This window comes from Lithobates pipiens, unplaced genomic scaffold, assembly GCF_037356315.1.
Source record: "Lithobates pipiens isolate NorthernLeopardFrog02 unplaced genomic scaffold, aLitPip1_a1.2 Scaffold_18, whole genome shotgun sequence".
Taxonomy (NCBI): domain Eukaryota; kingdom Metazoa; phylum Chordata; class Amphibia; order Anura; family Ranidae; genus Lithobates; species Lithobates pipiens.
In genome coordinates, this window is record NW_027507758.1 from 5715625 (window position 1) to 5738165 (window position 22541).

The window sequence follows — 22541 nt, forward strand, 5'->3', positions numbered from 1 at the left end:
TGCTGTTCTGTAAGGACCGCTATCGGTCCACAATACATAGGGTTGCCGTGCACTACTGCTGACCGCTGCCCTATACTGCAGCAGTCCTTCATTGGTATAGGGACTGACGTACAGTCTGCTAATCACTAACACACAACCTGCTTGGTCCACAAAAGTTCTTATAAGGACTGGTAACTTGGTATAGGGTGCTACGGTACATAGGCCTGAGTGCGTTACAGTCTGCTGTTCTGTAAGGACCGCTATCGGTCCACAATACATAGGGTTGCCGTGCACTACTGCTGACCGCTGCCCTATACTGCAGCAGTCCTTCAGCGGTATAGGGACTGACGCACAGTCTGCTAAACACTAACACACAACCTGCTTGGTCCACAAAAGTTTTTATAAGGACTGGTAACTTGGTATAGGGTGCTACGGTACATAGGCCTGAGTGCAGTACAGTCTGCTGTTCTGTAAGGACCGCTATCGGTCCACAATACATAGGGTTGCCGTGCACTACTGCTGACCGCTGCCCTATACTGCAGCAGTCCTTCATTGGTATAGGGACTGACGTACAGTCTGCTAATCACTAACACACAACCTGCTTGGTCCACAAAAGTTCTTATAAGGACTGGTAACTTGGTATAGGGTGCTACGGTACATAGGCCTGAGTGCGTTACAGTCTGCTGTTCTGTAAGGACCGCTATCGGTCCACAATACATAGGGTTGACGTGCACCACTGCTGACCGCTGCCCTATACTGCAGCAGTCCTTCAGCGGTATAGGGACTGACGTACAGTCTGCTAAACACTAATACACAACCTGCTTGGTCCACAAAAGTTCTTATAAGGACTGGTAACTTGGTATAGGGTGCTACGGTACATAGGCTTGAGTGCGGTACAGTCTGCTGTTCTGTAAGGACCGCTATCGGTCCACAATAGATAGGGTTGACGTGCACCACTGCTGACCGCTGCCCTATACTGCAGCAGTCCTTCAGCGGTATAGGGACTGACGCACAGTCTGCTAAACACTAACACACAACCTGCTTGGTCCACAAAAGTTTTTATAAGGACTGGTAACTTGGTATAGGGTGCTACGGTACATAGGCCTGAGTGCGTTACAGTCTGCTGTTCTGTAAGGACCGCTATCGGTCCACAATACATAGGGTTGCCGTGCACTACTGCTGACCGCTGCCCTATACTGCAGCAGTCCTTCATTGGTATAGGGACTGACGTACAGTCTGCTAATCACTAACACACAACCTGCTTGGTCCACAAAAGTTCTTATAAGGACTGGTAACTTGGTATAGGGTGCTACGGTACATAGGCCTGAGTGCGTTACAGTCTGCTGTTCTGTAAGGACCGCTATCGGTCCACAATACATAGGGTTGACGTGCACCACTGCTGACCGCTGCCCTATACTGCAGCAGTCCTTCAGCGGTATAGGGACTGACGTACAGTCTGCTAAACACTAATACACAACCTGCTTGGTCCACAAAAGTTCTTATAAGGACTGGTAACTTGGTATAGGGTGCTACGGTACATAGGCTTGAGTGCGGTACAGTCTGCTGTTCTGTAAGGACCGCTATCGGTCCACAATAGATAGGGTTGACGTGCACCACTGCTGACCGCTGCCCTATACTGCAGCAGTCCTTCAGCGGTATAGGGACTGACGTACAGTCTGCTAAACACTAATACACAACCTGCTTGGTCCACAAAAGTTCTTATAAGGACTGGTAACTTGGTATAGGGTGCTACGGTACATAGGCTTGAGTGCGGTACAGTCTGCTGTTCTGTAAGGACCGCTATCGGTCCACAATAGATAGGGTTGACGTGCACCACTGCTGACCGCTGCCCTATACTGCAGCAGTCCTTCAGCGGTATAGGGACTGACGTACAGTCTGCTAAACACTAATACACAACCTGCTTGGTCCACAAAAGTTCTTATAAGGACTGGTAACTTGGTATAGGGTGCTACGGTACATAGGCTTGAGTGCGGTACAGTCTGCTGTTCTGTAAGGACCGCTATAGGTCCACAATAGATAGGGTTGACGTGCACCACTGCTGACCGCTCACCTATACTGCAGCAGTCCTTCAGCGGTATAGGGACTAAGAGTTTTGTCACAGGGTCATTTAAAAAATGACATGCAGAGGAAGAGGCAGGCCCTTCCGCAGGGGTGGTAGGGGTAGGGCAGGAGCAACAGGCTTGAGCCAAAGTGGGAAGTTGCAGAAGGTGCGTTCAATTACTTTAAAGGATGCACCAGACTTGGTTGAGTGGCTCGCTCAGCCTTACTCTTCTGCACCCTCCTCATCCTCTCGATCTGCACCCTCTTCTTCACTCTCTGCTATGTGCACCCCCAAAGACACTACCACCAACAACACGACCACCACCACCACCACCACATACCTTCCGCTTGAGTCACTGGAATTATTTTCCGATCCATATCAAGAGGACATTTCTGATGCGCAGCCACTCTTGGTATTGGATCAGGAAGAGGAGGTAGCAACAAGCGCTACTCAGCAGTCTGACGCCAGTACCCAGATCAGCCCAAGGAGGAGGTTGGTCCCCGGTGTTGCTGCCTACTCTACTTATAGCGGTGGGGAAGGTGACGTTGATGATGACGTGTCTAGTGATGTCACGTGGGTGCCCACAAGAGAGGAAGAGGAGGGGAGTTCAGAGGGAGATATGGACCAGCAGATAGGGAGGAGAAGCAGCAATGACTTACATTGCACAGCAGGGACAAAGCAGACTGCAAATGTATCAGGAGCGAGTCATCGACCATGTACGGTCACATCTGGCGCTCCCAGGACACCGGCACATGGCTCCGCAGTGTGGGCTTTTTTTAACGTGTCCGCTGCTGACAATAGCGTTGCCATCTGCAATCTTTGCAGTCAACGCGTTAGTCGCGGTAAGCCCAATACTCACCTAGGGACGACCGCCTTAAGAAGGCACATGAGCAGCCATCACCGAGCCCAGTGGGAGCAACGGAACACACAAAGCCACACTGCAGGCTCTCACCGTCCAGCCTCGTCTTCTACTTCTCCTTCTCCTCTCTCCTCACAATTGTCCTCCACTCCACCTTCCATCACGCCAAGCTCACATTTTTCTGCAAAAAGGCAGGCTTCCGTGGGCCTAATGTTTGAGCGTAAAAAAATGATGACGCCGGATAACCCTCTTGCCCAACGGTTGGCGGCTGGCTTGTCAGAACTCATAGCCCGCCAACTACTGCCATATAAACTGGTGGACTCGGAGGCCTTTCGCAAATTTGTGGCCATTGGAACACCACAATGGAAGGTCCCAGGAAGGAAGTATTTCTCAGAGAAGGGCATCCCAGAGCTATATGGCCATGTTCAGCGGCAAGTGAATGTATCTCTGGCACACAGTGTCGGTGCCAAGATACATCTGACCACAGACACGTGGTCTAGCAAACACGGGCAGGGAAGGTATATCAGTTTTACTGCCCACTGGGTGAACCTTCTGACGGCCGTCAAGCATGTAACCCGTGGCACCCGTGTAGATTTGGTTTTACCGCCACGGATTGCATGCAGGCCTGACTCTTCTTCTCCTCCTCCTACTCCATCCTCCTCCCTCTCCTCCTCAGCTGCCTCCTCCTTTTCCGCTGCTAGCGTCTCTTCCACTGCACCGCCCAAGCTCCCCAGAACCTATTCCACATGCCAGGTGAGACGTTGCCATGCCGTGCTGCGTCTGTTGTGCCTGGAAGCAAAGAGCCACACTGGCCCGGCACTCCTTTCAGCTTTGCGTTCACAGGCAGATGAGTGGCTAACACCGCTCAATTTGACAGTTGGTAAAGTGGTGTGTGACAACGGTGCCAATCTGCTTAGCGCATTGAAACAGGGCAAAATCACGCACGTGCCGTGCATGGCACACGTCTTAAACTTGGTCGTGCAGCGATTCCTTGTCAAATACCCTGGGGTCCAGGACATCTTGCGGCAGGCAAGGAAAATCTCGGCCCATTTCAGAAGATCTTACACGGCCATGGCTCGCCTTGCTGACATTCAGCGGCGACACCATCTGCCGGTCAGACGTCTTATTTGCGATTGCCCGACGCGATGGAACTCAACCTTCTATATGCTTGATAGGCTGCTCCAGCAGAAACGTGCAGTTAACGTCTACCTGTATGAACTCTGCGAAAGAAACGGTTCTGGGGAGCTGGGTTTTTTTTCACCGCGCCAGTGGCTGCTCATGCGCGACACATGCAGACTTCTGCGGCCATTTGAGGAGATCACCAAACTGGTCAGTCGCAGCCATGGCGCCATCAGTGACATGGTACCTTATGCCTTCTTTCTGGAGCGTGCATTGCGTCGTGTCATTGATCAGGCTGTGGAGGAGCAGGAGCGGGAAGATGAGGAAGTCGCAATGCTGGATGAATTCCCAGGGGGGGCTACTCTATCTGAGACAAGTCAACAACAGGAGTCTGATGAGGAGTCAGAGGAGGATGGTGCCGGGGCGGATGAGCAGGAGCAAGAAGAGCATGCTTTAAACCTTTCTGGGATCCCTGTTGTGCGAGGATGGGGAGAGGAGAATGAAGAGGACGACATTATCCTGGATGATGAGCAGGAGCCAGGCCACCACACCGCTTCCACTTTAGTGCAAATGGGGGCCTTCATGCTCCAGTGTTTTAATAGGGACCCCCGTATAAAAAGCATGAGGGTCAAGGACCAGTACTGGGTGGCAACGTACTTAGACCCCCGGTACAAACACAAAATGGCGGAAATGTTACCGCCGTCGCAGAGGGCTGTCAGAATGCAGCACTTCCAGGCCTTGCTTCGAGAAATGCTGCATTCTGCTTTTGCGTGCGCTGGCAGAGGAGCAATTCCCACTCCCAGAGAAGGATTTGCGGGTACCAATCCAACAGCGCCTGCAAGAAGAGGCCGGTTTGAAGATGTGTTGGTGACTTCGGATATGAGGTCATTCTTTCAGCCGACCCATCGACAGGTGTCATCCGGATCCAGCATCAGGGAACGCCTAGACCGTCAGGTGTCCGACTACATTGGGTTAACGGCCGATGTGGACGCTCTGAGGAGTGATGAACCCCTAGACTACTGGGTGGGCAGGCTTGACCTCTGGCCAGAGCTTGCCCAATTTGCAATCGAACTGTTGGCTTGCCCCTCATCCAGTGTCCTGTCCGAAAGGACGTTCAGCGCAGCAGGGGGGATTGTGACCGATAAGCGTACTCGCCTAGCTCACCACAGTGTTAACTACCTCACATTTCTAAAAATGAATGAGGCATGGATCTCGGAGGAATTCAACACATGTGATCAGTAGACCATGTATATGTCTATAAACAATTTTTGGAATCAAGCACACAGACCTTCTTAATTCATTTGGCTCACTTCCCTGACCCAAAAAAGCACACCGTACTATATGCCCCTACCCTCCTCTTTGAAGAGGTTGAGCGGTGTCATATTTCTACTGGGGCTGCTTATTATGAGGGGTTCCCACCATCCCTGTGCTGTGCTGACTTCCTCCTGGGTGTTCTTATTATGAGGGGCTCCCACCATCCCTGTGCTGTGCTGACTTCCTCCTGGGGGTTCTTATTATGAGGGGATCACACCATCCCTGTGCTGTGCTGACTTCCTCCTGGGGCTGCTTACGGTGCTGCTGTCAGCGCTGTATGTCACGGAGCTGCTGTCAGCGCTGTATGTCACGGAGCTGCTGTCAGCGCTGTATGTCACGGAGCTGCTGTCAGCGCTGTATGTCACGGAGCTGCTGTCAGCGCTGTATGTCACGGAGCTGCTGTCAGCGCTGTATGTCACGGAGCTGCTGTCAGCGCTGTATGTCACGGAGCTGCTGTCAGCGCTGTATGTCACGGAGCTGCTGTCAGCGCTGTATGTCACGGAGCTGCTGTCAGCGCTGTATGTCACGGAGCTGCTGTCAGCGCTGTATGTCACGGAGCTGCTGTCAGTGCTGTATGTCACGGAGCTGCTGTCAGCGCTGTATGTCACGGAGCTGCTGTCAGCGCTGTATGTCACGGAGCTGCTGTCAGCGCTGTATGTCACGGTGCTGCTGTCAGCGCTGTATGTCACGGAGCTGCTGTCAGCGCTGTATGTCACGGAGCTGCTGTCAGCGCTGTATGTCACGGAGCTGCTGTCAGCGCTGTATGTCACGGAGCTGCTGTCAGCGCTGTATGTCACGGAGCTGCTGTCAGCGCTGTATGTCACGGTGCTGATGTCAGTGCTCTGTATTACGGTGCTGCTGTCAGTGCTCTGTATCTCCTGCACCCTCTTGTTTGCCTACCCTGGTCCCTGACCTTCCCTCTCCTCCATTGCCTTCATTAGCTCCATAGTCCTGAATTGTCAGAACAATTTCCCAAATAAAAAAAAAATGCTTGTAGTTATCGATCCCAAATTCACCTCATACATGTATTATGCTATTGTCCAGGTGGTGGGACTACGTGCTACCCCCTAATAATTACCCCGTGGCCGCAAATTCGACCTAAAGGTTTGCGAAATTCGCCTCCCATTGAAGTCAATGGAGCCCGCGGCGAACGGTCGTTTTCGCGAACGTTTGTGTCCGTTCGCGTTTCGCGTTCGCGAAACGTCCCGTCGGAAGTTCGTCCATCACTATATATATATATATATATATATATATATATATATATATATATGTAGCGCCGGCTCCTGAAGAGCACGCGCTATGTGTTTTGTCATTTAACCTTACCCTTGAACCGCAGTTTGGTTTTGGGTTCAATTGTTCTAAAAAATTTCGACCTCAGCACCAGTCTAGCTGGACTGCCTGGTGTTCTGCCTGACCATAGGTGGCGCTGTCACCATGGCAGGGTGCAGAACGCACGTCTAGTTGGGTGCATTAACCACTTAAAGCGGAGGTCCACCCTAAAATGGACCTTCCGCTCATCGGAATCCTCCCCCCCCTCCGGCGCCACAATTGGCACCTTTCAGGGGGGAGGGGGGTGCAGTTACCTGGATAATCCAGGTAAATGCACCCACTTCCGGGATAGCTCTCTGCGGAAAGGGGCGTAGATTACGCCCCTTTCCGCAAGTGCCCGCCCCTTTCCGCAAGTGCTCCGCTGCCTGCTGGGAAAACACACAGATCCCAGAGGCAGCGGGGACCGTCCTTATTGCGCAGCGCGGCTCGCGCATGCGCAGTAGGGAACCGGGAAATGAAGCCGAAAGGCTCCATTTCCTGATTCCCATACCCAAGATGGCGGCGGCAGCACCCGAGAAACGATCTACAGATCGGCTTCGGGTGCCGACATCGCAGGCGCGCTGGACAGGTAAGTGTCACTATTTTAAAAGTCAGCAGCTGCAGTATTTGTAGCTGCTGGCTTTAAAAAAAAAAAAAAACGCGGAGTCCCGGCGGACTCCCGCTTTAAGCCCCGGACCAATTTGCAGCCAAAGGACCAGGCCCCTTTTTTGCGATTCTGCGTCGCTTTAACTGACAATTGCGCGGTCGTGCGACGTGGCTCCCAAACAAAATTGGCGTCCTTTTTTTCCCCCACAAATAGAGCTTTTGATCACCTCTGCGTTTTTTTTTTTTTTGCGCTATAAACAAAAATAGAGCGGCAATTTTGAAAAAAATTCAATATTTTTTACTTTTTGCTATAATAAATATCCCCAAAAATATATAAAAAAACATTTATTTTCCCTCAGTTTAGGCCGATACGTATTCTTCTATATATTTTTGGTAAAAAAAAACAAAAAAACGCAATTAGCGATTATTGATTGGTTTGCGCAAATGTTATAGCGTTTACAAAATAGGGGATAGTTTTATAGCATTTTTGTTAATATTTTTTTTTTTTACTAGTAATGGCGGCGATCAGCGATTTTTATTGTGACTGCGACATTATGGCGGACACATCAGACATTTTTTACACCTTTTTGGGACCATTGTCATTTATACAGAAATCAGTGCTATTTAAATGCACTGATTCCTGTGTAAATGACACTGGCAGTGAAGGAGTTAACCACTAGGGGGCGGGGAGGGGTTATGTATGACGTTATGTGTCTTTTTTTTTATTGTAGGGGGGCGTGGCCTGGCATGTGACGTCACTGATCATCCTTCCCTATCAAAGGGAAGAGACGATCGGTGACGGCCACACAGGGAAGCACGAGGAGAGGTTTGTTTACACAGACCTCTCCTCGTTCTTCAACTCTGTGACCCGATCGCGGGACACCAGCGTCGATCGGGTCCGCTGGTCCCGCGGCAACAGTCACGGAGCACAGGACCGGGTTGGGAGCGTGCTGCCGGCGGCGCGCTCCCGACCCACAGCTGGGCACTTAAAGAATCACGTACCGCTACGTGAATGTGCCTAGCCGTGCCATTCTGCCGACGTATATCGGCATGAGGCAGTCCTTAAGTGGTTAAGGTTACTCTCTCTCGGAACCAGCCCAGTGGGAGTGTCACTCTTGCTGTGCCTTCTGGGAGAGGATACTTAAGGTGCTGATGTCAAGTTTCGGGGGATCCGGTCCAGAAGTGTTTTCTGACTGGTCCTGGTCCTCCTGACCAGCCCCCAGGGCTGTCACGGCCTGGGGTGCGGATCCACCCGACTTCAAACCTCGGGGCTGGCTAGCCCGAGGTAAGGAAGCTGAAGGAAGGATTCGGAGGGGGGTCCGGTGCCGTCTCGGTTAGTGGAGAGGCCCAGCAACTGCGAAGATTTCTAGGGGAGGACTCTTCGGGAGAAGGCCACACAAAGGTTGGCTTCTCAACAAAAGCCTGGACAAGTTGGAAGACCCCAAGTAAATCCAATCTCGTGTGGTATCGCCGGACCGGCTGCAAGATACTGGTACCATACGAGGGTTCTACAAGTTGTCTACAAACTTTTCAGTTTTACCAAAGTGTTCTACACCAAGTCTGTGGCAGAGACTTGTATCTGATATAAAAACCTTGTTGGCTGCTAGGCCTGGTGAGAGAAGGACTATCCAATGAAGGTGAGGATCCAGCTGTGAGTGGCTATTCTCTGGATTTCCTATTATGAGAGATGTGTTTTTCCAAACTGACTCAGCACTAAGGGTACCTGGACTTTTTCTCACCTAAACCCTCTAACCCTACGTTGAGAGACTTTGTTCGTTAATTACTTCTCTTGCAAATAAAAATCCCTTCGAGTGGATCTGGTGTCTCTGCAGTTCTTGGGCCATCTACCTCAGGAAACCCCCTAGACAAGCACGAGGTGAAGAAGGTAACGGGAAGCCCAATTAAATCAGCCGCTCCTTCGGGGGTCAGTGCTACAGATATATTTATATATACAGTATCTCACAAAAATAAGTACACCCCTCAGTCACATTTGTGTAAATCTTTTCTTCTATCTTTTCATGTGACAACACTGAAGAAATGACACTTGTCTACAATGTAAAGTAGTGAGTGTACAGCTTGTATAACAGTGTAAATTTCCTGCCCCCTCAAAATAACTCAACACACAGCCATTAATGTCTAAACCACTAGCAACAAAAAAGTCAGTACACCCCCCTAAGTGAAAATATCCAAATTTTTTCCCAAAGTGTCAATATTTTGTGTGGCCACCATTATTTTCCAGCACTGCCTTCACCCTCTTGGGCATGGAGGTCACCAGAGCTTCACAGGTCACCACTGGAGTCCTCTTCCCCTCCCCCATGATGACACATGGCCAGACTTTTCGACAGACTTGGTCCGGCGGACAATCTGACGGACTTTGCAGATGAGGTCCGCCGGACTTTCAAAACGAAAAGGACTTGGCCACACATGATCACTCCAAAAGTCAGACGGATTCGAACGTGATGACGTAGAATAAGGAAGTTCATAGCCAGTAGCCGATAGCTGCTCTAGCTTCGGTTTTAGTCCATCGGAGTAGCATACAGATGACCGGATTTTTCGAACTCGAGTCCGTAGGAAAGATTTGAAGCCAGTTTTATTTCTAGGTCCGCCAGACTTTTGGGATGAAAAAGTCCACTAGAGCCCACACACGATCGAATTGTCCGACGGACTCTGGTCCGCCGGAAAGTCCGATCGTATGTAAGCGGCATTAGAGACCTTGCACTCCTCCACCTTCCATTTGAGGGTGCCCCACAGATGGTCAATAGGGTTTAGGTCTGGAGACATGCTTGGTCAGTCCATCACCTTTACCCTCAGTTTTAGTGATGGCCGAACGGTTCGCCTGGCGGTCGTTTCGTTGCGAATTTCGGTCGTTCGCGGTCCGCTCAATCGCTCGCCTTTTGCCGTCGTTCGCCCCGGCGGACTTACGTGTTTAATGTGTAAAAGAACTTTGACCTATGATGACACGTCTATCATGGGGTACAGGACAGCCAATTGAGACATGACAGCACATGGACACTTGGACATTCCCCCTAACCTATAAATACACCCGATCCGGTGGCCATTTTACATTGTTTCTTCTGTCACTATAGGGAAAGGTTGCTGTGTGGAGCAGGGACAGATAAAACGCTAGCTATTTGGTACACAAAAGTTCTTTTCAGGACTGGTATAGGTGTTAGGTGTATATAGGTTTGCTGTGCTACTGATTCTTGCAGCAGCCTGAGTGTCTTTTGTCAGTTTAGAGAAAGGGAAAGGACGGTGTGTGCTGCAGGGACAGCCAGATTAGTCGTCATCATCATCATCATCATCATTAGCTGTTACTATCAGGTCCACAAAAGAGCTATTCCAGTAACCAGTAATTGTTCCAGGCTCCTCTTTTTTGCCACTTTGTATAGGGACAGGAAGGAAGCAGTGTGTCAGGCAGTGAGGGTCAGTTTAAAGACTTGCTGTTACTATTAGTTCCACAAAGGTTCTTTTCAGGACTGGTATCAGTGGTATGGTAATAGGCTTGTACACGTATAATATTCTTTCTTCCAAATATAGAAAGAATATTATACTTGACTGCTGCCCTTCTGCTGCAGTCTGCTAATCATTCACAACTCACTTGTTCCACAAAGCTCTTTATCAGGACTGGTAACTTGGTCTGTGTAGGGTGCTACAGTACATAGGGTTAAGTGCGGTACAGTCTGCTGTTCTGTAAGGACCGCTATCGGTCCACAATACATAGGGTTGAGGTGCACCACTGCTGACCGCTGCCCTATACTGCAGCAGTCCTTCATTGGTATAGGGACTGAAGTACAGTCTGCTAATCACTAACACACAACCTGCTTGGTCCACAAAAGTTCCTATAAGGACTGGTAACTTGGTCTAGGGTGCTACAGTACATAGGGTTGAGTGCGGTACAGTCTGCTGTTCTGTAAGGACCGCTATCGGTCCACAATAGATAGGGTTGAGGTGCACCACTGCTGACCGCTGCCCTATACTGCAGCAGTCCTTCAGCAGTATAGGGACTGACGTACAGTCTGCTAATCACTAACACACAACCTGCTTGGTCCACAAAAGTTCTTATAAGGACTGGTAACTTGGTCTAGGGTGCTACAGTACATAGGGTTGAGTGTGGTACAGTCTGCTGTTCTGTAAGGACCGCTATCGGTCCACAATAGATAGGGTTGAGGTGCACCATTGCTGACTGCTGCCCTATACTGCAGCAGTCCTTCATTGGTATAGGGACTGACGTACAGTCTGCTAATCACTAACACACAACCTGCTTGGTGCACAAAAGTTCCTATAAGGACTGGTAACTTGGTCTAGGGTGCTACAGTACATAGGGTTGAGTGCGGTACAGTCTGCTGTTCTGTAAGGACCGCTATCGGTCCACAATACATAGGGTTGAGGTGCACTACTGCTGACTGCTGCCCTATACTGCAGCAGTCCTTCATTGGTATAGGGACTGACGTACAGTCTGCTAATCACTAACACACAACCTGCTTGGTCCACAAAAGTTCCTATAAGGACTGGTAACTTGGTCTAGGGTGCTACAGTACATAGGGTTGAGTGCGGTACAGTCTGCTGTTCTGTAAGGACCGCTATCGGTCCACAATAGATAGGGTTGAGGTGCACCACTGCTGACCGCTGCCCTATACTGCAACAGTCCTTCATTGGTATAGGGACTGATGTACAGTCTGCTAATCACTAACACACAACCTGCTTGGTCCACAAAAGTGTATATATGCCCCTACCCTCCTCTTTGAAGAGGTTGAGCGGTGTCATATTTCTACTGGGGCTGCTTATGAGGGGATCACACCATCCCTGTGCTGTGCTGACTTCCTCCTGGGGGTTCTTATTATGAGGGGGTCACACCATCCCTGTGCTGTGCTGAGTTTCTCCTGGGCCTGCTTATTATGAGGGGATCACACCATCCCTGTGCTGTGCTGACTTACTCCTGGGGGTTCTTATTATAAGGGGATCACACCATCCCTGTGCTGTGCTGAGTTTCTCCTGGGCCTGCTTATTATGAGGGGATTACACCATCCCTGTGCTGTGCTGACTTCCTCCTGGGGGTTCTTATTATGAGGGGATCACACCATCCCTGTGCTGTGCTGACTTACTCCTGGGGGTTCTTATTATAAGGGGATCACACCATCCCTGTGCTGTGCTGAGTTTCTCCTGGGCCTGCTTATTATGAGGGGATCACACCATCCCTGTGCTGTGCTGACTTCCTCCTGGGGGTTCTTATTATAAGGGGATCACACCATCCCTGTGCTGTGCTGAGTTTCTCCTGGGCCTGCTTATTATGAGGGGATCACACCATCCCTGTGCTGTGCTGACTTCCTCCTGGGCCTGCTTATTATGAGGGGATTACACCATCCCTGTGCTGTGCTGACTTCCTCCTGGGGGTTCTTATTATAAGGGGATCACACCATCCCTGTGCTGTGCTGACTTCCTCCTGGGGGTTCTTATTATAAGGGGATCACACCATCCCTGTGCTGTGCTGAGTTTCTCCTGGGGGTTCTTATTATGAGGGGATCACACCATCCCTGTGCTGTGCTGAGTTTCTCCTGGGCCTGCTTATTATGAGGGGATCACACCATCCCTGTGCTGTGCTGAGTTTCTCCTGGGCCTGCTTATTATGAGGGGATCACACCATCCCTGTGCTGTGCTGAGTTTCTCCTGGGCCTGCTTATTATGAGGGGATCACACCATCCCTGTGCTGTGCTGAGTTTCTCCTGGGCCTGCTTATTATGAGGGGATCACACCATCCCTGTGCTGTGCTGAGTTTCTCCTGGGCCTGCTTATTATGAGGGGATCACACCATCCCTGTGCTGTGCTGACTTCCTCCTGGGGGTTCTTATTATAAGGGGATCACACCATCCCTGTGCTGTGCTGACTTACTCCTGGGGGTTCTTATTATGAGGGGATCACATCATCCCTGTGCTGTGCTGAGTTTCTCCTGGGCCTGCTTATTATGAGGGGATCACACCATCCCTGTGCTGTGCTGAGTTTCTCCTGGGCCTGCTTATTATAAGGGGATCACACCATCCCTGTGCTGTGCTGAGTTTCTCCTGGGCCTGCTTATTATGAGGGGATCACACCATCCCTGTGCTGTGCTGACTTACTCCTGGGGGTTCTTATTATAAGGGGATCACACCATCCCTGTGCTGTGCTGACTTACTCCTGGGGCTGCTTACGGTGCTGCTGTCAGTGCTGTATATCACGGTGCTGATGTCAGTGCTGTATGTCACGCTTCTGATGTCAGTGCCCTCTATAACGGTGCTGCTGTCAGTGCTGTATATCACGGTGCTGATGTCAGTGCTGTATGTCACGCTTCTGATGTCAGTGCCCTCTATCACGGTGCTGCTGTCAGTGCTGTATATCACGGTGCTGATGTCAGTGCTGTATGTCACGCTTCTGATGTCAGTGCCCTCTATCACGGTGCTGCTGTCAGTGCTGTATATCACGGTGCTGCTGTCAGTGCCCTCTATCACGGTGCTGCTGTCAGTGCTGTATATCACTGTGCTGATGTCAGTGCTGTATGTCACGCTTCTGATGTCAGTGCCCTCTATCACGGTGCTGCTGTCAGTGCTGTATATCACGGTGCTGATGTCAGTGCTTAATGTCACGCTTCTGATTCAGTACTCTCTATCGCGGTGCTGCTGTCAGTGCTGTATGTCACGCTGCTGATGTCAGTGCTCTCTATCACGGTGCTGCTGTCAGTGCTGTATATCACGGTGTTGATGTCAGTGCTTAATGTCACGCTTCTGATGTCAGTACTCTCTATCACGGTGCTGCTGTCAGTGCTGTATATCACTGGGCTGATGTCAGTACTGTATGTCACGCTTCTGATGTCAGTGCCCTCTATCACGGTGCTGCTGTCAGTGCTGTATATGACGGTGCTGATGTCAGTGCTTAATGTCACGCTTCTGATGTCAGTACTCTCTATCACTGTGCTGATGTCAGTGCTGTATGTCACACTTCTGATGTCAGTGCCCTCTATCACGGTGCTGCTGTCAGTGCTGTATATCACGGTGCTGATGTCAGTGCTTAATGTCACGCTTCTGATGTCAGTGCTCTCTATCACGGTGTTGCTGTCAATGCTGTATGTCACGGTGCTGGTGTTAATGCTTTATGTCACGCTGCTGATGTCAGTGCCCTCTATCCTTTGGGTTTCGCGAACGGTCGGCCTCGTTCGCGGTCCGCGTTCGCGAAACGTCCCGTCGGAGGTTCGGGCCATCACTACTCAGCTTCTTTAGCAAGGCAGTGGTCACCTTGGAGGTGTGTTTGGGGTCGTTATCATGTTGGCGATACCACAAAGGCCTTTTATTACGTATAGTATTTATGTTTGAGGATGGTCTTCTTTTGGCTAGTAAGAGCTGATCGTTGAAGCCGCTGTCTTTTTTGTTGTTACTAGCGCACTCCTGATAGTCCAGATAATTCAGATGCCCGGCGCCCGACAAGGGGCAGGACACCTGAATAGGGGGCGGCAGCAGCGACAATAGATAGATTCATACAATGCATGAATCTATCTATTGAAGATTGACGGGTGCAGGAGAGAGGGGGCGGGGCTCCTGCACCCTCTATGGACGCACCGCCATTGGTTTGGGGTGGTTATCATGTTGGAATACTGCCCTGCGGCCCAGTCTCTGAAGGGAGGGGATCATGCTCTGCTTCAGTATGTCACAGCACATGTTGGCATTCATGGTCCCCTCAATGATCTGTAGCCCCCCAGTGCCGGCAGCACTCATGCAGCCCCAGACCATGACACTCCCACCACCATTCCTGACTGTAGACAAGACACACTTGTCTTTGTCCTCCTCACCTGGTTGCCCCCACACACGCTTGTCACCATCTGACACCAAATACCTTTATCTTGGTCTCATCAGACCACAGGACATGGTTCCAGTAATCCATCTCCTTAGTCTGCTTGTCTTCAGCAAACTGTTTGTGGTCTTTCTTGTGCATCATCTTTAGAAGAGGCTTCCTTCTGGGATGACAGCCACGCAGACCAATTTGATGCAGTGTGCGGCGTATGGTCTGAGCACTGACAGGCTGACCCCCCCACCCCTACAACCTCTGCAGCAATGCTGGCAGCACTCATACGTCTATTTCCCAAAGACAACCTCTGGATATGACGCTGAGCACGTGACCTCAATATATTTCTTGCTGTGAGCAAAAAGAATTCTGGTTGGCGGCACGTCCAGTAAAATCACCTTTATTTCAGCAAGTCTATAAAAACATTTCCAAAGACACCAATAGAGGGGAAACAGCATCACCAGCAAACGTGTTTCACGCTTCCTTAGCAATTAAGCCTCGTACACACGATCTGATTTTCCGACGGGAATTGTGCGATGACGGGGCTGTTGGCGGAAAATCCGACCGTTTTGTATGATCCATCGGACAATTGTTGTCGGATTTCCTGCGGGCAAATGTTGGATGGCAGGTTTTAAAATTTTCCGCGGACAAATGTCTGTTGTCGGATTTTCCAAGCGTGTGTACACAAGTCCGTCGGACAAAAGTCCAAAGTACAAACGCGCATTGCTCGGAAGCAGAAACGATCGGTCTTGTAAACTAGCGATCGTAATGGAGAATTCACATTTGTGACGCGGCAAATTATGAAATCCGGAAATCCAGCACACAATTCTCTTCTTCTATAATGGGATAATAATGAAGCTGCTTTGCTGGTGATACTGATGGAGTTAACAAATTTTCAAAGGCTTTTTTTTTTTTCTAGCGATATCAAGAATAATATTATTATTGATTCTTTTTTTTATCTGTAGTTTTTAAGATCAAAGATACAACTATGTTGGTGTCCCTTGTCAATGTTACATTGTATTTTTTTTTAAATAACTGCCGACTCCCCAACTGTCATTTGAAATATAACACATCGGCAATTATTATTCTACACATTTTTTTTTTCTTGTGCATTAAAAAAAGAAAAGAAATAAAATTAGACATGCTATCTGCCAATAGAACTTAACCAAAAAAGTGCATTCTATGCATCCAAAAATATAGACAATATACCAAATCAAATTATTATTCAACCAAAAAATAAAATAAAAGCCTCATGCATGTGTCCTGCTTCTTAATATAGGGAGTCGTCAATGGCAAGAGTTGGTGAAAGCAGGGGTCCGTCACTTGGAGATAATTCCGAAAATCCTCCGGATTATTCTCCTGGAGCTCCCGCAGCAAAGGCATATGACAGAATTGGTCACTCCCAAACTGTCATTTGAAGTAAAACACATCGCCAAGGATTATTCTACGCAAATTTTTTTTTGTGCATTAAAAAAAGAAAAGAAATAAAATTAGACATGATATCTGCCAATAGAACTTAACCAAAAAGTGCATTCTATGCATCCAAAAATATAGACAATATACCAAATCAAATTATTATTCAATCAAAAAATAAAATAAAAGCCTCATGCATGTGTCCTTCTTCTTAATATAGGGAGTCGTCAATGGCAAGAGTTGGTGAAAGCAGGGGTCCGTCCCCCGGAGATAATTCCGAAAACCATCCGGATTATTCTCCTGGAGCTCCCACAGCAAAGGCATATGACAGAATTGGTCACGATTAACCCTTTCATGACTAAGCCTATTTTTGGAATTTGGTGTTTACAAGTTAAAATCCATATTTTTTGCTAGAAAATTACTTGGAACCCCCAAACATTATATATATTTTATTAGCAGAGACTCTAGAGAATAAAACGGCGATTGTTGCAATATTTTATGTCACACGGTATTTGTGCAGTGGTGTTTTAAACGCAACTTTTTGGGAAAAGTGACACTTTCATGAGTAAAAAAAAAACAAAACAGTAAAATTAGCCCAATTTTTTTGCGTAATGTGAAAGATAATGTTACGCCGAGTAAATAGATACCAAACATGTCACACTTTATAATTGCGCGCACTTGTAGATTGACGACAAAGTACAGTACCTAAAAATTTTAATAGGCGACGCTTAAAATTTTTTTTCCGGTTACCAGGTTAGCGTTACAGAGGAGGTCTAGTGCTAGAATTATTGCTCTCGCTCTGACGATCGCGGTGATACCTCACATGTGTGATTTGAACACCGTTTACATACGCGGGCGCGACTTCCGTATGCGTTTTCTTTGCTTCGCGAGCTCGCGGGGACGGCGGGCGCTTTAAAAAATTTTTATTTTTTTTTATTTATTTTATTTATTTTAAAATGACTAAATTGTTTTTAAAAAAATAAATAAAAATTGATCACTTTTATTGCTGTCACAAGGAATGTAAACATCCCTTGTGACAGTAATAGGTGGTGACAGGTCCTCTTTATGGAGGGATCGGGGGTCTAAAAGACCCCCCACCCTTCCTTTACACTTCAATGTATTCAGATCGCCGAAAACGGCGATTCTGAATACCGGATATTTTTTTAAAACCGGCGCCATTGGCAGCCGAGTAAACGGGAAGTGACGTCATGACGTCGCTTCCGTGTTTACGATGAGGAGACTGGAACGAAGCCAATTACAGCTTCGTTCCAGTTCCTCCGCAGCAGCCGGAGGCATCGGATCACTGATCGGTGCTCCCGATCGAGCGGGAGCACCGGTAACAGCGGCGAGAGGCGGCGGGAGGGGGGGACGTCCCCTCCCGCTCCTCCGGCATAACAGCCGAGCGGCTTTTAGCCGCATCGGTTGTTATGCCTGGATAGCCAATCGCCTGCTGCAAAAAACGGTACCGGGATGATGCCTGCAGGTGCGGGCATCATCCCGGTATAACCCCCGGAAGCCGAGTACGCATATCTGCGTACGCTCGGCGGGTAAAGCAACCAAGGTCCAAGAACTCCTCCTCCTGTTCCTGGGCTGGACTTGGGTCAAAGCAATAACTCCAAGGCCAATAATAAATAACATGTTATCTCCTCCGATTCCGCAACATGTCTGGTTGACGAACGGCTGTTCAGAATCCAACTGATAAGCGCGAAATGAAAAGCACGAAATGAAAAGCGCAAATCAACACTCACCAAACTTCTACTAACACGAAATTAGCAGAAGGAGCTCAAAGGGTGGCACTAAAGAGATGAAAAAAACGCGTAGTACGTCACTACGTGCGTGTTTGTTGGCCGACAATTCCTTGCCGTTTGTATGCAAGACAAAATCCAGGCCAACGCCTTCGGACAAAAGCCTGAGGTTTTGTCTGCGTTAAATCCGATCGTGTGTACAAGGGTTAAGTCATAGCTGACGTATTTAGTATATATCTTGTTACTGCCATAACCTACCACCAAGGAACAACCCAAAATAAATTCTCCTGCCCCTGGCGATCGCAGCGATACCACACATGTGTAATGAAGGCGGGGATTGGCAGTGTGTGTATAAACTCCTGGTCCGTCTGATCCAATAAAAGACAAAAAAAAAAAAAAAAGGAAAACCTAGTGCTGAACGGCACGGTAATACCCCTCTGGATTTTATAGACAGACCAGGAAATGTAGTAAAAAAAAAAAAAAGGTATTTTATTATAAACATACAATAAAATTGCAAATAGCAAGAAAAGTTACATATAAAATGTGTGTAACAAATAACAAATATACTCAAGTAAACATTGATATGGAACTAGCGAGAGCAAATACCGCAAATCACGCCTAACATGTTTCGGACCTTGTAGTCCTTCTTCGGAGGCATTGCGTCATTTCTTTATACAGGAAATCGTGAGTATTAACCGCTTTAGCCCCGGAAGGATTTCACCCCCTTCCTGACCAGAGCCCTTTTTGCGATTCGGCACTGCGTCGCCGTAACTGACAATTGCGCTGACGTGCGACGTTGCACCCAAACAAAATTGACGTCCCTTTTTTCCCCCCACAAATAGAGCTTTCTTTTGGTGGTATTTGATCTGCGGTTTTTATTTTTTTGCGCTATAAACAACAAAAGAGCGCCAGTTTTGAAAAAAATAGCAATGTTTTTTACTTTTTGCTATAATAAATATCCTCAAAAAAAAAAAAAAAAAAAAAAAAATATATATATATATATATATATATATATATATATATATATATATATAAAAAATTCTCAGTTTAGGCTGATAGGTATTCTTCTACATATTTTTGGTAAAAAAAAAATTGCAATATGCGTATATTGATTGGTTTGCGCAAAAGTTACAGCGTCTACAATATAGTAGATAGATTTGTAGCATTTTTTTTTTTTGTAATTTTTTTTTCTCAGTAATGGTGGCGATCTGAGATTTTTATCAGGACTGCGACATTGCGGTGGACAGATCGGACACTTTTGACACCATTTTGGGACCATTGTGATTTATAGACCTGGCTTTTAGGAAAAAAACTCAAGACCTTCCTCTTTTAGCAGATGATCAAAGCTCGCCACAGCGCCTAGAGGCGATTCAGTTCGCATTGTGCGCTATACAAGTATTTCATTCATTCATTCATTCATACAGCGATCAGTGCTATAAAAATGCACTGATTACTGTGTAAATGACAATGGCAGGGGAGGGGTTAAACACTAGGGGGTGATCAAGGGGTTAGGTGTGTCCTAGGGAGGTGTTCTAACTGTGTGTGTGTGGGGGGGGGTGGGCTTCCAGTGACGTGACAGCGATCACTGCTCCCGATCACCAGGAGCAGTAGATCTCTGTCATGTAACTAGGCAGAACAGGGAAATGGCTTCTTTTACAAAGGCATCGCCCCGTTCTTACACTCCACACCACAATCGCGGGTACCCGGTAAACATCGAGTTCCCGGGAACCGGTGGGCACGCTCTCGTGGCATGCGGCGGGCGCGCTCTTGCGCCGCTAGGGACGCACGCTCCCAATAGGTGGCAAATTTAAAGGGACCTATAGGTACACCCATTTGCCTGCCTGTGCCATTCTGCAGACGTATATCTGTGTGCCGCGGTCGGCAAGCGGTTAAAGGTGAACAAATTGCTGATAAAAGCAACGACCTGATCCCTCCGTCTCCTCTATGTCCCGACCGTCGCTTCTCCTCCTGGCCAATTGGGTCTTCTGACTCCTGGCCAATGGGGGGTCTTAAGACTCCCGACCAATGGGGTCTCAGGACACGCTTCCTGATTGGAGGAGAAAACAGGAAGACATTAGCGAATATTCATTCGCTAAAGTCACACAAAAGCGGCCGCCACTGAATATAACAAAACATTGTATATCTCTAGTGCCAACCTATACAGCAGTGATTCTCAACCAAGGTTCCTCCAGAGGTTGTAGGGGTTCCTTCAGCATTGGGCATGACATATGTAGGACTTCAGCCCAGATACCAGATAACCTTATCCCACTACCCGGGCATTAACCCTATAAACAAAAGACTCGACAAGGTGTGGAGTAAATTGCCAGCCGGCCTTTTATTGATAAAATATACATTTTGATACATAATTTCTTTAACTTTTAAACCATCGCTTCAAAATCCTTTTAAATGGGTCATGAATAGGGGAAACACAAACCACTGGTCACTGTGAACAACCACCTTGAACTTTGAACTCTTGCCTCCAGTGGGAAACCCCGGACTCAGAGGCGGTACCCAACCAGTCAACAGTGACCTACCCTTTTTTTACCCTTCCAGGTTAACCCCTCTTAACCAGGAAGTACAATAACCACCCCCATCCTATGGATGGGTACTACATGTTCCATACATGTACCACTCCTTCTCCTCTTCCAGCGACCCAAAAAATCTGCCTCGTCCAGGGAACCCATATTTTAAACCCAATCCTTATTAAATACAGGGCGGGTGGGAATCGCTTCCTCCACCGCTCCAGACTGACGTCACTTCCTCCTTCCACACATATTTTTTGCCTGAGCGCCGCCCCAGCCCCTGAAACCACTCCCCCTATCTTAAAGCTCCGACCTAACCATCCTTAAAGCGGCGACTGTGCAGTGTCAGGTCACCTAGAGCCCAGGTGACAGGTGCACATCATAGGGTTGGGGGTGCACCGCTAGGCTGTGGACCCTACGGCTGACGGCTGCAGACGGGGGACAGATCCCACTGGGGTAAGAGCGTAAGATTCCCCGGGGCGCGGAATCTAAGAGCCAGCTGGTGTTCACCAGAGCTTCGAGTGGTGAAGATGGTCTTGGCTGCAACTGGCTCCAGGTCGCGACCCCCAGGGTCCCCCAGCTCACACCCACAGTAGGGAACAGGAGGATAGGGATGGTGAGGGACCAGCCAAAGTCGGGGCCACAAGCAGAACAGAATAGTCGGGTACACGCCAATAGGTCAGGGTCACAGGCAAGCAGGGATGGTCAGAACACGCCAAGGTCGGTAACGGAAATCAGTAGCAGAGCACACGACAGGAAACAGGAAGCTAATACACAAAGGAATACACAATGGTTGATCAGCACTGAGCCCTGCAGTACACAGGTTTATATAGGCTCCCTGATAGGGTCTGGGGTGGAGCCATGCTTAGGGGAGAGGTTATAAAAACCACCAGGTGGAAGTAGCTGGCTTCTTAGTCTGAAGACATGAGGGAAGGTAAGCAAACACAGGAAGATCACTGCATAACCATGACAGTACCCTCCCTCTTACGAGGCCTCCCCCTTCCCTGCCTGGGTCCAGGCTTAAAGGGAAACTCCAGATGGAACCTCCTTAACAGACAGGGAGCAAAGACCTCAGATGCAATGATCCAAGACCTCTCCTCAGGACCCAACCCTTTCCAAAGTACGAGGTATTGAAGAATGCCTTTACGGAGCCGGGAATCCAAAACTTGACTAACCTTGTATTTTAGATTATCCTCAGAAACCAAAGCAGAGGTAGGGAGAGGACGAGAGGAGTTGGGGACTAAAGGCTTTTTAGGAATGGGTAAGGGCATGAGAAGATCAGGAGTCTGAGCAGGGACCCCCTCACCCTTAAAGTTAAGTTGGGCATCCATCACAGGACCACCAAACTGGGCAGAGGTCAGTGGATCCCTGAGGTCAGGTTGGTTAGAGGGTGACATGTCGCAAGATTTAAGCTGGATAGCAGAAACACAAACAGAACCCTGAGAAAAAGATTGAAAACCCCTCCTGGCCGAATGAGGTATTCTATCCAAAGGATGGATTGAGCCTCTTAAATGGGGTTGAACGGACATAGTAGTAGTAGGGTGAGGCTGGGTCACAGAAGGTCCTGAACAAGAAGCAGGAAGCTCATAGGGCATGGGCTGGACTGGCATAAGTGGTGTGGAGGCCGACTGATTAGTATTGTCAGATGTGGCGACCATCTCAATCGCATCACAAGGCATAGTGACTCTGGAACTTGCAGACAAGTTAGCCTGGCTGTGCGTCCAAGGGAGATTAGGGACAGGCAGAGGTAAATGGTTATGCGAACTGGAGCGAATGATCGACTCAGGTTCATAGGTGGGCTCCTCATCCAG